The following is a 15105-nucleotide window of genomic DNA, read 5'->3' on the forward strand; positions in this document are numbered from 1 at the left end:
TGCATAACTAAGTGTGTATATTTAATATTAAATGATCGTATGTATATCTGATGTTTCTAAAAATAGCACTTGAAGTATAAATATTTCAGTGTTCTATACGTGTTAAAATCCATAATGTTATCAATTCAAGGTGCAATATTAAAAGTTACAGAAAATGTGTACGACTATAAAGGAATGAATGCAAAACTAGTCTATGCATTTAAATATTCATGATTCACAATCATGCGATATCTACGGTGCATTTTTTTTAAACGACGTCGAGATTTTTTTAAAAAAAATCCAGGTTTAGAGACAGAACCGCCAGAAATTCATTTTCCGTGTATGACAGCCTAGTATCGGGGGAGGAAAGTGTATGTGCTTGGATATTTGCTATTCAATAGATAATGAGTTACAATCTGGTAACATCGTTAGCTGAATGTTGCTCATTTGAGCTTTGTAAATACATAGAACTTAAAATAAAACTTGTAGAAATGATGTAGAGATTGTACTTTTATAATGCGTCTTGTTCAAGGCAATTGTTCTAAATTGCCGAAACTGTATTACAACTTATTAGCTATATTGTGTTTGTCAGGTTTTATTTAACATTGTTATGACTGGCAGCATCACGTATCTCGCTACCAGGATGCTTTCGTGATGCGGAGTAGTTCCAGCGACGGACCGAGGGAAAATTATGTTAGATTCTAGACATACTTGGCTATCCTCGTAACTACGTGTATAAGCCAACCTATCAATGATTCCGTGGAGACTGAGACTGGCTTGTCTTTGTTCTCATCCGCGGCATCAGATTTACATCAATAAGAGAAAACTATTAAATATCTTCACCAGTTTTCATACTTTTACTGAGGTTATTACAGAAATGCTGGTTAGTGCATATATTGTAGACCTAAATTATTCATAATAAAAGTAACGTAAAAATAGTACTGTATTTAAAAAAAAAATACAAGGATACGAATTGCGACCGCCTGTTTGACCGGTCCTTTAACGTCGCACACTGGGGCGAAAACGCAAAAAGCTGGCCAAAATATGATAACTATATTCAAATTGAATGAAATTTAGTATTAAGGGGTTATTGAGGTTGCTGGTTACGATTCTGCAACTAAAGGAGAAAAAACAAAATGGTGGATCCAAAATGGCGGAATAAAATTTGCAAAAGTCGAAAAAGTCGTAGAAATGTTCTCAAAAATGGCCATAAAAGGGTTATTGAGGTTGCTGATCACAATTCTGCAACTAAAGTTGAAAAAAATGCGGATCCAAAATGGAGGAATAAAAAGAATGTCAACATACTTCGTAATTTTCACAATGTATCTTTAACAACATTCACTTTTTTCACATATTTTGATGAACAATTACTTGTTACTTACGTTCTTATTTATTAGAAATGTATTATTACTTAAATGACACAAATTATTGGTATTTGATTCGGTTATGATAATTGCAACGGCTTGTCACTGTAATATTAAATGAACAATAATTAACATCAACACGCTTCGTAATTGGCACGTTTTGGCAGCTATGTTTTTGTCGACAGCATTAATTAATATTCAGACTACCATTCTACAAAATATGAATGTGGTGCACGAGGGTGCACATAATGTTTTCAACGCTTTAAGTTAATAAAATATATAAACAATGTGAAAAATTTGCCTGACTTGCGATTCAAATTATAAATTATTACATCATTATTATTAATTTTTCACTTCATACACTTATTCTACTTACCAGTACGATATAGGAAAACTTTACAGATTTAAAAACTATGAACGCGTTCGAAAGTTACAACCGTTTCAACGGACGCGTCACAATTCTTCTATTGTTCTCTACGCATTTGACCTGCTGAAGGGTCTATTTAAGAGTGGCTCAGGTAGTCGGAATATAATAAAAACCCTATTCTATTTATGGATTTGTGCCCTTCTAACATTACTCTAGCCAACTACATAAAAAATCCTATATTAATAACTTTCGTTTTTTTCCTTTTGGCTAGCTTTTTGCGTTTTCGCCCCACTGTGCGTCGGCACCACATGCGGCCTCATCTTTTACAAGGGTCTTGCGCCGATCCTGAATAGTTCCAATGCATTCTGTAACCCAAGGATACATGATGCTTTTATTATTGCATTTCACATAGGTCAGATTATACTGGTGTCACCTGAACTCATTTATTTGTATTTCTTTTCGCAAAACATTTCATTCATAGCTTTCTCAATAACCCCGTGATGGACCAACTTTAACATCCGTAAGATACAACGGGAAGAATTATACTTTTATAGATTCCTATATAAGTTGCCCTTTTCCATCATTTTCTGTTAACAGTAAAAGTGTCAAAGGATATTTTGTGCGCGCATGTTTTATTTTCCTGTTTCTATCTTGAAGACAAAAGTAGCTATTTCCAGTCGGTTGACTGACCCTTTGGATTCCCACTCTGCCACGATAGCTTTTCCAGTTAGGAACCATCGAACGAAAATTGAAATTATCGGAAATAAGTAAAGCACTTCACCAAACGTGCGAATCTTAAACATCTTGGTAAACACATGTGGTTTGATTTATACACTAGCGGTTTGATTATACCATTATAGATGTCGTTTCGCTGGTAACACGGGATAGAATGAGCCACCACCGCTTACGCAGAAAAATTGCAGCAAACTCGGTTGTATACAGTGTGGTAATTGAAGGGGGAAGGGAGAAATTCCCAGGCACCTGAACACTTCCCCTGAACCTCGTTCCCTTTGTGCTTTGTAGGGGGGGACTTGGCAATGACCTCCATGTGTAATTACAAAAATTAAATTTATATGCAAATAAAAATGATAAGTTTTCCAACTCTCTAATAAAGAATCTGTGTCGAAATAGAATCTACTCCGAGAAGTTTTAAGCAAGTTTATCCGAAACGCTGAACAGTAACACCTTCTGAACAGTGAACAGAGTGAGATATGTTTCAGTCTCTCAAGTTCTATGTTTCGTTGAAGTTATTTTACTGTGAACAATGGATATAAGACAGTTTTTAACAAATATCTGTTCTACCTTTTTTGTATAATACACCTCTTTTAAACTAGAAGGTTAACTACTTTGAATGAATATTCATAATAATTGCGGTTACGCATATTTGTAACTTAAATTTAACGTAGTGTTCTAGTGATTACACAAATTACGAGTACACTTTGTGGAGACGCTTTCACAGAGGATACCCAAGATCCTTTATACACTATGTACATTTGAAAAAAAAAAAACTGATTTTTCAAGTCTTTTGTGAGAAAAATACTGTGAACTGAGAAATTATAACCTTTTCCGTATTGTACAGGGGTATTTTCCTGCGAGTACAAGTTTCTTTTGGAATGTGTTGAGAAATTAACACAGTCTGCACGACAGTGGCGTATTTTGTGGACAACCGGGCCTATCGGCAGCAGCCCTAGCATATTACAAAATAAAGCTATATGAACTAAATTATATTAATAATTTTATACTTTAGTATCTTCTTTCAATGATAAAAGTTTCTGAGAATTGGATGTATTTATAATGATCCACTTATATCTATGTATTTAGAAAGAAAATTATACGAGGAATGACAGTGCATTTTCGGGGACTCTGGGAATTGTTTTGGACATCATGAGTATCGTTTTCGTAGCGATTTGCGTTAACGCAGCAAAAATTTTGTGTTTTACAGTAGTTTGCATAGGTCTTCGCACGCAACCTGTCTCGCGAACTTAAGAGGTTTTCAATATGACAACGCAACAGAAACCACTCTCTAGCTACTACAGTAGGAATCGTATCAGAACATTCCCCTCACTCCACCTCCGACCACAGCGTACGAACGGACCGCCAGGTAAAAGCAGTTGCCTCTAGCGAAATTAGTTTCTTGGGCGTGAATGAAGAGTAAAAGGAAATTATACGAGTAATGACAGTGCATTTTTGGGATCTCTGGGAATTGTTTTGGACATCACAAGCCTCATTCTGTAGCGCTTTGGTTTAACGCAACGAAAATATTGGTCTTTATTCAGAGTCGTTTTGAAGTATGATTAGCGTCATACTAAAGGCCTGACTTCTGCAGGAAACATATGTTAGTCGAACTCTTTAATATGACACTACTCTCGCGTCACAACGACTCTGCATAAGGACCTTTGTGTTTTACAGTTTTTTTTTTTTTTTTTTTGCGTAGCTCTTACAGACTGAGAGACTCCTTTCCTAATTGCCTATTTCAGCGCTCATTATTACTCGGGCAGCTTCTATTTGCTCTGGTGAGGAGGGTTACCACCTATCCAATGCGAAATTTAGTGATACTTCATGCAACAAATAAAGGTAGAAATGTACTATCCTTTTTCCGTAATACTAAGAATATAAGTTTTTCTAGTCAAGAGAAAATAATATTTATCTACTTGATAAAAGGATGGTGTTTTTTTTCTTATTTTGAAAATTGAACAATAACGTGGAAACTAAAGTCCAGGTGTCATAAAGGTTAGTGGTAGACCAAGCCATCAAACCAGTATACGCCACTGCTGCAATAGTACTCTCTTAATACAAGTATATTTTAGGTCCACACTAACTTCTCTCCACCTCGAAGTGCTTCAATTTCCACACAGGTTATATATATATAACTCGAGATTAATCAAAGCAAATATGTAGTAGTATCAAAAATGAAAAAAAATGAAATGAAATCTTTGAGTTTTACATCCCACGGTTATGCCGGTTAGGCTAAAAGAGACGGTGATGATTAATGAACGAAATAGTGGAATGAAGAAAGTGGGAGGAAACGGGAGAACCCCGAGGAAACCCACGCACGCGGTGTTTGTCCACCACAAAGTTCACTTGGCGGGGGCTTGGGATTGAACCCGGGACCCCAAGCACCAGAAGTGAACGCTCTACCAGGTAGCCACCGCGGCCCCTGTAGTAGTATCAAGTAAGATCATTGTTTTTAGGTATGTCTATGGGTACACAGTAAACAAAATTTTCCGATTATTTTTTGGCGTATCAAAGTGAATTATCCAGTGTGTCGACTAACATGCATATGAACACAAAACGGCACCAGAACCGTTCGCTAAAAATCGTAACCCAGAGAGATCACCGACGGTTTCATGCCTGATCAAGAAAAATGGTTTTCAAATCGGACAGGTATCATTCAAGTCCATTCCAATCAATTCCCGAAAGAACATTGAAAATAGAACTTCATGCAATAGATGTTGAGAGTTATTTTTATCTTTCTGATGGATGTTGGTAATGTAGTAGACAGACACTTCAGTATGAATACAATAGAGTAAATAACGACTTCTCTCATGCTCTCTACTTCATTCGACCCTCCCATCCCATCGCCTCTGATATACAGTTATTTTTAAGAGAGAAAGCGACAAAATCTGTGATCGGACTATAATTTGGTTGCATCTTTGCATTTATGTACACCATGATTTAATAGTTCTTGGTAAATCATCTCATCCCGTTAGGATTGTCCATACTATTCGCAAAGTGAGAGATTATGTTCGAAATAATTTCCGAAAGTACTCAACTAATACTTAAATAGTACACAAATAATTATTTTGCTAATGAAAATGCATACCTTCTGAATAAATATAGGCTACTATCTAGCTTTGAATCCATTGAGTAGATCAACAACTTTAAAGATATACAAAAAATATCTAGTGAAACATTTTACTATTATCTGCTGTTTCTTTTCAACTATTGGGGGCCGTGGTGGCTCAGTGGTAGAGCGTTCACCTCTGGTGCTTGGGGTCCCGGGTTCGATCCCAGCCCCCGCCATGTGAACCTTGTGGTGGACAAACACCGTGTGCGTGGGTTTTTTTCGGGGTTCTCCCGTTTCCTCCCACTTTCTTCATTCCACCATTTCATTCATAACTCATCATCACCGTCTCCTTTAGCCTAACCGGCATAAGCGTGGGACGTAAAACTCAAAGATTTAATTTCATTTTTTTTCTTTTCAACTATTGGGCATAATTCAACGAAATTTGGTGTGAGGGGCTTCCTGCATCACAGAGTATCACATATACATTCACGTGTACAAATTTCATGTCCTAGTTTCAGAGAGATGGATATAGCTTTTATTGTTGTAACTGTTTTTTTTTTTAAAAAAAAAACAAAATACATACAGACTTGACAATTTGGTGTAAGGAGACCATGTGACACAATAGGAAGATCTCTTCTTTTTTTATGAATTTTGGAAATTCTAAGCCTAAAGGGCAGAGAAAGGGATACACGGTACATATGTAGGTCGTAATGGAAGAGATTTTTTAAAATAGTGTTAAACACGCATGGACGAACTTTTATATTGCCCGCCATCGCAAATGCATTAGCAAGAAGGAGATCGTTAGAAGTCTAAATTTGTAGAATATGTGGAGCTTAGGAGAATCAGCAATTAACTAGTCCACAACAGAGTCGCCGAATATGCTATTCAGTGAAACAAGCGGAGACCAGGAAGAGAAGCACAATTGAGTACTAGACAAAACATGTGACGTATGTGCTGCGCACACGGTCATTAGATGCATCGTCGTCCAATGCGGCAGTCCTTCCATTAGATTTCGACATATCCTATCGTGAGTCTGGTTTACCCTTCTGTGACATTGATGCTCGCATTGGATGGAATACGACCATAGTGAAATGCAGAGCATATTGGCTCTATGGCTCCATGAAGACACTACACAGCGAATCCCAACGACCGCACCAGACCACGAGCTTTAAGGACAGGCTGTTTTCGTGCGCATGACTCTGGCGGATTGAACAACCACATGCCACACATTAGCACAAATACTGAAAGCTGTTACACCGAACCCAATGTCCTCACGAGCAGTTTTACGGTATCTGGGAGAGGTTTCCACTGACTGTACAACATAGATATGGGAGAATACAGTTGTGTCGCTCATGGAGAGACGAGTGGCAACACATCATCTTTCCAGGCGAACTCCGCTTCTGTCTGAGACATCATGATGGCCGCATCCATCTCACTAGGTTGGGCGACGTCTGCACTTTGCACCACTATGTGGAGTAGCACCGGGTGTTATGTTGTGGGCTATTGTGCCTTCTACGCATTTACGCATTTTTTTCCGCCAAGTGTACATTTGGACAAGATTATGGTTTCTTTAGTATAGATCATGCTAAGGACTACATTCCAGAAGGAAAACGCGAGTCCTCATGCTGCACGCACTGTCCTATACTTCCTGGCTGGACACTGTTCTTCTGCTTCCTTGTGCGGTACGTTTCCACATTTCTCGCCGATTGAACACGTCGATAGTTGCCCAACGGTTCTCATACCTGCAAACCGTTGATAAACTGTGGCATCGTGTTGAAGACGCGTGGCATGCCATACTCCAGAATGACATCCAAGGGCTCACTGTTAGTGCCTGGCCGTGTTGCTGCGAGTGGGCCCACAAGCTGCTGCTTATCACAGTCCTGCTTCGCTGTCGGTACATTGTTACACGTTGCACAGAGTGGTGATTTTAATATTTTACTACTTATATCATCAGGTCTCTCCCTGCCGACTTTAGTGCTGCTATCTTGTCTCCTAAGTGTTGAATTTTTAAATAAAGAGCAGCGTATATTAGACTATTTATCGCTTTGTAGAAAAGGAAAAAAATGTACGAAGAGCTCGTTGACTTTAACGAATTTGCAAATACCACCCCAGCAATGTAGTAAGAGGGATAAATTCTAGCATTAGTATTATTTTGAGTCGTTGTGTGTTAAGATATGGCGCTTAATATATGGATGTTTTTTTTTTTTAATTTTAGAGTACAAGTGTATAATTCACTAACCAAATCCAATACGGTGATTACGTGGTTAGGAACACAAAGTATTGTATATAGAAACACGCAGTGAGAATTTGCGAGATTAGATGTGGATTTGAAGATAACTCTAATATTAGAACAACTGGACGTAATTAACATTAGATGTAAATGTTTAGCTGTTCGATTCCTTCGCGTTTTAAATTTTCGGTATTTTTTTTAGTCCAGTCCCACATTCCATTTTTCTGTAAGCTGGAAGCATTCTCTGTTTTTGTTAATTTTAAGTAAGGTATGGTTAGTAGCTAACATGTGCTCCTTTAGTTGAAATACCATGGATTTTATCCATCCAATACCGCCCATTGTGAATTGAGCGTTCCCTTGATTTGCCTAATGCAAACAGAACACTATGAACACGAAAAAGGTGAAAGATTAACACTAGCTACAACTATTATACAAACCATCTGGTTGTACACCAATTTTCCTTGCTGTTATTTATTTATTTATTATACATTGTAAATACTATAGGTACGTAGAGAGATTTCTAGTAAATTTATTTCAATTACTATATGTTTTCAGAAATAGAATCAGGTAAACTTTTTAAATCTCTCTTGATTATATTCACCTAATTTTCTTTTAATTGCTTGTACTTGCACCGGAAGTGTTGGAAGTAAACTAAAGATCTAAATATTTAATCCTCTATCATTTTCTTTATTTCAGTCTCTAAAGCCCGTTATAGACGAACAAATATTCCATCATATATTGTATCAAATATTTTATCAAAGTGGAATTTGAACGTTGTACGATACCAAGTTGTACGCAACTCTTGGGTTGGTTACAACACTTGATACAACTGTTCTAAATTAGAACTTATTCTATTTCTATCCAACATTGTATCAACGAAAACAAAAGAAAATCGCTATGCGGTTGCACTATAATCGAGTATGATGTGGACATGGAAAGCAGTTGACATTCTTTCGATGCATACTAGCAGTAATCTGTTTGTATAACTATAAAATTAAAGAATATTATGACTAAGTACCGCAGGTGGCTTCCCAAAATTGGTGTAGGTTGAGAATATTCCATGAAATTAAAAAAAAAGCATTTTCTTTCACCTTGCTTCATTTAAATGATTTCTTATTACGTTCTGGTATGTTATTACTTTATCGTATGCTCAGATTATTGTGTACAGAATGACAATATGCATGCATATGATGTGTTTGGAATGATTATGTGCTATCTTACTATATGTAATTATTTCTTCACGAAATTCATTGGTAATGTCTTTAAAAATATTTTTAGGATAGGAGTTGCATTCATGAGTGCAGATTCACTTTACGAGGACTTTAATTTATAAATACGCGTCGGACGAATACAATTTTAAAAAAGCTGCAGAAAAAACAACTTACGTTAGGTGGCCATTAAAAGGGGGGATGATATTTAACCGGTTCAAAGCAGGAGCACAGCAGGGGACCCACGACTTAGCACAAGGTTGGGTTCGCAAGAGGCAAGGACATGAGTGACTGAGAGTGGGTGCGTAAATAAGGATAGTGTGAGAAACACTTGATGTTGCATAAAATCACATAGGTCAGAGCATTAATATTTTCGCATTTCCAAATATAAATTAATAGTTTCCTACTCTGTGAAAAATTCCTTCGGAAATTAATGTCCTGCAGAATTCTCTTTAATATGTACTCTCTCATTTTAACTGTAAAACCTAATATTTTTTTTATGAGTGACTATTTATTCCTAACCAATGTCCCAAAGCTACAAAAGTTACTCGGAAATTAACTGAATTAGATGAAATTTGAGCATCAGACTAGCTAATACAATATAAATTCATACGTATTTAGTGAACAAGAAAGAAAGCACGAGGGTAAGATGTATTTGGGAATAGAAATAAAGGAGAGAAGTGAGACAGAAGTAACTGTGAATAGTCAGTCCATTCATTTCTACAATCTTATTGATTATAGTTACACCAACAGGCGCCACCATAAAACTCACATATACGTTTAAGTAACCTAACAACTGAATCAAGAAATATAAACAATTGAGCAATGATATTCACCTTTGCATTTGATCATTTATAATGGGTGCGAAAGTTTTAGCCAACTTATTTGAACAAATTATCGTCAAAGAAAAGTTTGATATAATATTTGATGGAAAAGTATCACGATGTATAATAGGCTTAAGGGAATAAAATACCATTATAAAATGAACATTAGTTACATATTAAATTGTCGAACTTTTTTCTTAAATATATGTATGTTGTGCTAATGTTAATCGTTGCAACTATTTCATTATAATATTAATATGATTGAAGTCATTTTGTTTGTTTAACACAGTTGTGTCACTACTTGAGTTTGCCCTAGTTAATACGTGACTATAAATATGCATAAATAATGCAGAATCTTAAACACATGGCGAAGAATGCATTAGGTTAAAACAGATACAGGTATAATGATTTCCGTTTCACCACCTTTTATAGAATCTAGTTCAATTCTAACATAATTGGATTTTGCTTTGGAATATAGAAGTGGTGTATTTAACCAACCTACCAACTCAAACCTCGACAAATTCTATGCAACTTCAGCTTTTTTGAGGAATAATAGTGCATATGTGATTAACTATTTTCTTCGTATAGTGAGATTTTTAGCTTGTGACTGCAAACAATCTGGAGGAAAGAATGTTAGGAATAAAGAGTTCATATTTTGGAGTTTTTAATTCGCATGTGATAAAATTAGCCTTCCTCACCGTTTGAAAACTTAATTAGGGAACCTCACTTTTTGTCGCATATTTATTCTGGTTTGAAAGATGGAAGCTCCCAATTGAAGAAACAATAGTGAGACTAGTTTTCACTGATTAGAGAGCAATTTAGCACAATTCAAAAAAAAAAAAAAATCTTTTAATAAAATTTACCTATTTTTCCTGTACAATTCGAATCTGTGATAAAATGGGGTCCACAATTACGTTTTCAAAGTTACTTCCCACCCCCAAGGGGGCGAAAAAGACTAACTTTATCACAGGTGAATTTATCCTCAAAAATATTAACTTTTTATTTCGAACTATTTCATCTGATACATATTCCTGCAAATATGTTGCAGTCTCAAGTTTAAAAATTGCACATATTTATATATATATATATGTGTGTGTATATACAGCGTGTGTTAATGACATACCGACAAACTGTAAGAGGTGATTTCTCATATCAAAATAAGCAAAAAAAAAAAAAAAATAATAATAATAATAATATGGACCTATTCCGAAAAGTGCATATTTTGATCTAGGGCTGTCTAAAATCGCGAAAAAGCTAAATTTCAACAGGCTCTATTTCGAATTCCAGAAACTGTGGAGGGTGGTCCTTATCAGCGTAAAGGAAGTCACGCATGCTCAATCCAAAAATGCATATTACATCAATTTCCAATGGGCGTGCGGAGTTATTCTGTACAGGATATAATTCTCAAATATGCTCTCAAATACTTTTTGGTAAGGCTTGACGAAAATCGACACCCAGTGCTTTGGAGGGAAGTCGGAAGTGTTAGGAACCGGCAGCTCCATCTTTTTTGTGTTCGGAATAATGTGTGATATGTATTTCGTTACGGTATATTTCACGTTTCCTTCATTTACAAGCGTGAAAGAAAACATCGCAGCATGCTTTTTCCCGAGTACGAGATGCCATGCTTTGACGAGCCTTAACACTTCCAAGATCGCGCCAAAGAATTCAGTGTTCACTGTGTCAAGGCTTATCGTTCGCCTACTTGGAACGAATCATAAATTCAGAGCATATCTCAAAATTCAGGGTATACTCTGCACACTCATTGAACATTGATGAAATATGCATTTTTGGATTGTGTATGGTAACTTCCTTTACGCCGTTAAGGGCCACCACCTCACAATTTTTCGAATTCGAAATAGAGCCTCTTGAAACTTTTTCGCGATTTTGGACAGCCCTAGCTCTGAAACCATGCATTTTCCTCACAGGCCCATAGGAACATATTGACGTATTTTAATGTAAGGAATCACCTTTTACAGTTTGTCGGTATAGTTCATTAACAACCTGGATATATATATATATATATATATATATATATATATATATATATATATATATAATAGGGTGGGCAAAAAGATGTCGACATTAAAACGGGGGATTTACTCACGCGAAATTACAAGGTAACAATTTGGTTACAAGATTTTAATTTGGAACCCATCCTGCTCTATGCCCTTCTGGAGTCTGTCCGTTGTTGATTGTATGACCATTTGGCCAGGGATAGCAGTGATGACCTGAGTGATGCTGTGCTTCAGGTTGTACAAGTTGCTAGGTTTGCTGGCATACATACTATTTGACCATGCCCCACAACCAAAAATCACATGGTGTCAGGTCGGGGGAACGTGCTGGCCATGGAAGAGGACCACCTCTAGCAATCCAACATTTACCGAACCTGTCATTCAGGTAATCCCAAACTATCTGATTGTAATAAGCAGGGGCGCCGTCTTGCTGATTGCACCCTCACTGGAGAATGGCAAATGACGCGTTCTTCTCCATGAACATGCTGAACATCGCAAGATAATTCTCTCCCCTGTTGGTCTCTTCTTCAAGAAAGAAGGGTCCAATCATTCCAGATTTGGTTACTGTACACCAAATGTTCACCTTGGGGGAATCCTGCATGTGCTCGCGAACTTCCTGCGGATACTCGGTCGCCTAGATGGCATAGTTGTTTGTTCACACGACCGCTGATGTGGAATGTTGCTTCGTCAGAAAACATGAACAGAATGTTCGGCTCCATACGCACCAATTCCAAGATAATTTGTTCAGCATTCACACGTGCTTGCTTTTCTGAGTTTGAGATGCTGCACAATCTGCAAGTGCTATGGCTTCATTCCTAAATCACGGTGTAAAATTTTAACCACTGACCTTTGAGAAATGTTAGTCTCTAAAGAATATCTGCACGATAACTTGGTTGTACTGGCCACCATCGCTCCCTGGATGAGGATGATATTCTTTTCAATTCGGACGGATCTCTTTCTACCACCGTTTCCCTTGCAATGATCTTGAACTAATGCCATCCTCAAAAACTTACTATAGATCGTACCAATTGTCAGGCGCGAAGGTGCACCCCGCCCGGTCCAGTCCGTGAATTTTTCTTTTACGATGTTCGGGGACTGAAAAAGCTCCATCCAGGCAGCTATTTTTCTTGTTCCTAAATGGAATATCGGCACGCCATAATTTGGCCTTCAAAACAAAACCAAAAAGAAAACCCATTTAATGTTAACATCTTTTTGCCATAGATAGGTAGAGAGAATATTGACTACGCTCTTAAGAATGAATATTGGAATTCTTGATTTGAGAAATGAAAGCAGTATAGTTTTTCTTCGCATGGGGAAGATAATGTTGATGGAATATATCATATTTGAAAGTAAGTAAAGAACTGACAAGTAAACCTTACGTTTGGGTGAATCGAGTTGCTGACTGAGACACATATGAGAAAGTAGTACTAAATGTGGTTAGTATTTCAGTGAAGTTGTAGGTGCGAAGCTCCAGGGGTTTAGGAGATACAGCTACCAGAACATCACATGAAAGTACAGAATAGTCTTCATACAATTGGAGGTAAAAGCTCTGTAAGACCTCTTGTAACGACAAAAGGTGAATAACAAATATATGGGTACATATTAGGACTAGGGGGAAGTCATATAGTAACTATATACTTGACGGCGGCCATCTTGAAATCCGCCATTTTGAATTAAGGTTAAGTTTTTAAAATAGGAATAGGGTCATGTGATACATGATTTAAGGCGCAAATTTAATCAGAAGAACAATGGTGACGTTAATTTTGATTTACGCGCAATTGGTAAAAAGTTACAGGGGAATTAAATATTGTTGCAGCATATGTATTAGTCCTTTATCCCACCTTGTAAATTTTGTGTTAATGATAATAATTAAATAAAAAGGAGGTGGATAAATATTAGGTCTATGGTAAGAGTTGCCTTGATGGCGGCTATGTTCAAATCCGCCATTTTGAATCAGACAAAAGTTTTAAACAAAACGCATAACAGTGACACCTTATTAATAGCAAACTCTACCATAAATCCAACGGTATAACCATTTTTGCTTTATCATTAACCAGCACAAAATTAAATGGGAATAGAGTAATGCAATAGATGACTTCGGGCTAGAAGTTAATCAGAAATACAATGGTGGCGTTACAATGTTAGTTGTTTGATGCTGTACTTGCACGCCATTTCGTTGTTTTTCTTGTATCCTGCTCACATCTATTTCTCGCTCGCTCTTGTCCTCACTGTACTATTGCTCACCTTGTCTGTGCCATCAAGGCAACTCTTACATAGACCTAATATTTATCCACCTGTTATTTATTTAATTATTATCATTAACACAAAATTTACAAGGTAGGGTAAAGGACTAATACATATGCGGCAACAATATTTAATTCCCCTGTAACTTTTTACCAATTGCGCGTAAATCAAAATTAACGTCACCATTGTTCTTCTGATTAAATTTGCGCCTTAAATCATGTATCACATTACCCTATTCCTATTTTAAAAACTTAACCTTAATTCAAAATGGCGGATTTCAAGATGGCCGCCGTCAGGTATATCCTTACTATATGACTTCCCCCTAGTCCTAATATGTACCCATATATTTTTATTCACCTTTTGTAGTTACAAGAGGTCTTACAGAGCTTTTACCTCCAATTGTATGAAGACTATTCTGTACTTCCATGTGATGTTCTGGTAGCTGTATCTCCTAAACCCCTGGAGCTTCGCACCTACAACTTCACTGAAATACTGACCACATTTAGTACTACTTTCTCATATGTGTCTCAGTCAGCAACTCGATTCACCCAAACGTAAGGTTTACTTGTGAGTGTAATAATTAAATAAAGTAGAGTAATCTCCTTGACTTTGCCCTATCAGTATAGGTCAAGGCGGATCACCATCCGGAAGTCACTACAGATTTTAATTTATTCTCTTAACTACAATGTAATGAAACGTTACATATTATAAATATTACACTATAAAATAGAATTATGTTTCAGCTTCAACACGGGATACTGATTAATTTGGTTGTATTCTGCTATTGAGAAAGGTAACAAATAAAATAAAGAACTTGATTCATTCTACAATGAACACACAAGATGGCACGTACTGTTAGATCTTACTAGGTCTGTGCTCAGTTTTGTGAAATATTCATTTGTATGTGTAAAGTATTTTAAAAATAACGATCTCATTATGAAATAGGTATATTATTTGACGGTTGGGAGTCGTTTGGTCCAGAGACATTTAGTCCAAACATATTTGATCCCGGGACATTCTGTCCAAAGGACATTTCGTCTAAAAGACAGTTGGTCCAAGAAACATTCCGTCCAGGAATGTTTAGTTCAAA

The 15105-nt window shown here is 36.7% G+C and overlaps 1 protein-coding gene across 14 annotated transcripts in view; it reads left to right on the plus strand.

Annotated features, from left to right (window-relative positions):
• Ssdp (Sequence-specific single-stranded DNA-binding protein) overlaps nt 1-15105 on the plus strand; it is a 690704-nt gene that overhangs the window by 569508 nt on the left and 106091 nt on the right. The gene's annotated exons all lie outside the window — the stretch shown is intronic.

The sequence above is a fragment of the Thermobia domestica genome, chromosome 6, assembly GCF_964235325.1.
Source record: "Thermobia domestica chromosome 6, izTheDome1.hap1.1, whole genome shotgun sequence".
Classification (NCBI taxonomy): domain Eukaryota; kingdom Metazoa; phylum Arthropoda; class Insecta; order Zygentoma; family Lepismatidae; genus Thermobia; species Thermobia domestica.